Source organism: Mandrillus leucophaeus, unplaced genomic scaffold, assembly GCF_000951045.1.
Source record: "Mandrillus leucophaeus isolate KB7577 unplaced genomic scaffold, Mleu.le_1.0 Scaffold574, whole genome shotgun sequence".
Taxonomy (NCBI): domain Eukaryota; kingdom Metazoa; phylum Chordata; class Mammalia; order Primates; family Cercopithecidae; genus Mandrillus; species Mandrillus leucophaeus.
Window position 1 is genome coordinate 2,250,489 of NW_012106186.1, and position 4,109 is coordinate 2,254,597.

Below are 4,109 nucleotides of genomic sequence, written 5' to 3' on the forward strand. Positions count from 1 at the left end.
TGCACTGTATCAGAATTTTATCCTAGCCCATGACCACTCCAAGAATACACAAGTGATCTCTTATCCTTCCAGTGGAAAGAAAGAAGAGTATCTTCTGATTTGACCATGTTACAAGGAAAGAAACACATCAGGCACACCCTGGCATGAAGGACGCAGCTACTCAGAAGAGCCAAGGGCTCTGCATCGGAACTCATGGGTCAGTCACTGCCGATTGAAACAGAGCACAGCCTCTGTTCAGGCAGCAGCCGCCTCCTGGCTTGCAACTGCACATCCCATAAATGATAAAGGTGAGACCAATATGCCCTTATCAAGGAAGAACAAAAGAAAGGAAGGGCACGTTCAAGATACTTGTACGATTTAAGGAACTTTTTTTTGGAGGTATTTTTTGCAAGACACTATAAGCTATTGCCAATAACACACCCATATTCCTTTTTTCTTGGATATTGGCTCTGGGTTCCACATTATAGGAAATATATTGAAAAGCGTGCTCTATACTTTTGACTAGTATTTTACTCTGAATGTAGGGTGACTGCCATACCTTGTTTTTCCAGTACTGTCCTGGTTTTAGCACAAAAAAAAAGAAAAAAAAATGTTCTGGAAAACCATTCCCTGGGATAAAGATAAATATTATACATTCTCATTTTATACGTTGGAACTAAAGAAAAATGAGGTACTGAGGTCATAGGAGTAGACAATAGAACTATGGTCTTTAGAAGTTGGGAAGGGTAGGGGGCTGGGGAGAAAAGGGAGATGCTGGTGAACAGATACAAAGTTACAGCTAGATAGGATAAATAAGCCCCAGTCTTCTGTAGCACTGTATGATAAATATGGTTAATCATAAAGATGTATTTTCAAAAAGAAAAACAGATTTTGAATGTTTACAACACAAATGATAAGTATTCAATGTGAAGGATATGCCAATTACCCTTATTTGATCATTCTACAAATAGACAAATTCTACAAAATTCTACAAAAATACCCAAATTTGATCATTCATGTATACATGAATCAAAATATCACTCTGTATCCCAGAAATTTGTACATTTACCATGTACCAACTCAAAAGGAAAAAATTATATAGTTTCAAATGATCTTCTTGGTATCCATGAAGACGGTAAACCTGTAGATAGTTGGTATCTTGTTCACCTAGAAACTAAATTTCGCTTATCTATGTGCATCTTCAGCAGACAATGCAAGGGTAAAATGTGGCCAATTCCATTTAGTCTATAAACTTCTTACCCATAAAAATAAAACAGTGCTACCTGCTCCATAGCCTGCATGCATTTTTGTGTAAAATGATTTGCTTACCTGTGGTGGTGTTTTATAAGGAAAAATTCTGGTCACATTTCAGTTTGCCCAAAATACATAGTAGGACTTAACATTTTTTTAGCTTAAAGAAATGAAAGAAGATAACTCTCCTATACATGTGCCTAGAAGCTTGTTATCAATGTTGCTGGCCATGGAAAAGATGTTAAAGATACCTGCCATGAAATCATATATTCAAAATTCAGGGAAAAAAGAGTATTTTTCTCTAATTTAATAATACATTGAAGATGATGATGGAAAAAGAAATGAAAGAAAATCAGAAATGTATATGCTGCTTTTCCAAAACTGTTTAATGATCTTAGAAAATACCATAAGTTGTCTAGGAAAGGATGAACTCACTCCCCTAGGGTTGCTCAATGCCATCTGTAGGTTGCAACAAAAACTCATCCAATGAAAAAGTGATTTATTTTTGGCATAAATAAGACTGCATCAGAACTCAAAAATACACGTAAAGGGCAGCCAAATTAAAGAGGAAATTCTAGTTTTTTAAACAAAATATTTGGAAACCAACTTCAATTTCATTAATACAGATTAAATCTTGCTTTAAAACCATTTTCCCAGAGAAAGAGGGGTTTTATTTTGATGACATCCAATGTGTTTTGAAGTGTTTACAAACAATGGATGTTTTAAATTTGGATAGTCTTTATGATGGATTTATAGATGCAGATTCTGAACGACAAACAGCTGTTCCACCAAAACAAGCCTGTAGATACAAAGTGAATGAACATTTTTGTAGAGCTGGAAAATAATTCCTCCAAGTCAAAAATCTGCTTTTCCTACAAATAAATTCCTACATGTTCCAAAAGTTAAAATGGTTTTGCTGGGAAGATATTTAGCTTGATTTTTCTGTATTGGACCAACACCAAGAATCAGTATAATGTGAACTTGGTAAGAGAAAAGCTGCAAGTCAAGCTTTCATTTAGCTTTGTCTGTATTTAATTTGACTTTCACATAAAGGAAAAGGAGGATACCCTAAGTTATGGCAAAAGGAAACCAAAACAGTAAACTTTCTACCACATTATGGAACAGAAATCAATGTCATTGTTACTTTGTTATTAATTGTATAAATATTCAATTCTATTTATACTCTCCACTTAAAAATACATACATTTATGATGTGATTCATCACATAAACAGAACTAAAAACAAACACATAATTTTCTCAATAGATGCAGAAAAGGCTTTCAGTAAAATTCAAAATTGCTTCATGTTAAAAAACCTTCAATAAATTAGGCACTGAAGGAACATACTTCAGAATAAAAGCCATCTATGACAAACCCACAGCCAACATCATACTGAATGGGCAAAAGCTGGAACATTTCCCCTTGAAAACTGGCACAAGACAAAGATGCCCTGTCTTACCATTCTTAGTCAACACAGTATTGGAAGTCCTGGCCAATGCAATTAGACAAGATAAATAACAGGCATCCAAACAGGAAGAGAAAATCAAACTAGCCCTTTTTGCAGACGACATAATTCTATATCTAGAAAACTTCATAGTCTAGCCCAAAAACTCCTTCAGCTGATAAACAACTTCAGGAAAGTTTACGAATGAAAAATCAATGTATAAAAAATCAGTAGCATTCCTATAAACCAACAACATCCAAGCCAAGAGCCAAATAAGGGTCACAATCTCATTCAAATTGGCACAAAAAGAATCAAATACCAGGAATACAGCTAACCAGGGAGGTGAAAGATCTCTGCAATGAGAACTAGAAAACACAGCTCAAGGAAATCAGAGATGACACAAACAAAAGGAAAAGCATTTGATGCTCATGGATAGGAAGAGTCAATATTGTTAAAATGACCATACTGCCCAAGGCAATTTACAGATTCAATGTTATTCCTATCAAACTGCCAATGGCATTTTTCACAGAAATAGAAAAAAACTATATAAAATTCACCTTGAACCAAAAATGAGCCCAGAGTCAAAGCCATCCTAAGCAAAAAGAACAAAGCTGGAGGCATCACATGACCAGATTCCAAACTACACTACAGGGCTTCTAGTACAAAAACAAACACATAGATCAATGGAACAGAATACAGAGCTCATAAATAAGGCCAAACACCTACAACTATCTGATCTTTGACAAAGCTGAGAAAAACATTAATGGGGAAAGAACCCTCTGTTCAATAAATGGTGCTGGGATAAATGCCCTAGCCATATGCAGAAGGTTGAAACTGGACCGCTTCCTTTCACCACGTAGAAAAATCAATGCAAGATGGATTTAAAGACTTAAATGTAAAACCTCAAACTATACAAACCCTGGGAGACAATTCAGGTAAAATATCATTCTGGACATAGAAATATTTCAGGATAAAGATGCCAAAAGCAATTGCAGCAAAAGCAGAAATTGACAACTGTTATCTAATTGAACTAAAGAGTGTCTGCACAGCCAAAGAAACTCTCAATAGAGTAAACAGCCAGCCTACAGAATGGGAGAATATTTTGGCAAACTACACATCTAACAAAAGTCTAATATCTGGAATATATAAGGAGCTTAAATTTACAAACACAAAACAACCCCATTAAAAACTGAGTAAAGAACATGACCAGATACGTTCTGGCGTTTTTTGTTTGTTTGTTTGTTTGTTTGTTTTCCTGAGATGGAGTCTTGCTCTTGTCACCCAGGCTGGAGTTCAATAACGCAATCTCGGCTCACTGCAACCTCTGTCTCCTGGGTCCAAGCAATTCTCCTGCCTCAGCCTCTCGAGTAGCTGGGATTACAGGTGCCCATCACCATGCCCAGCTAATTTTTGTACATTTAGTAAAGACAGGGTTT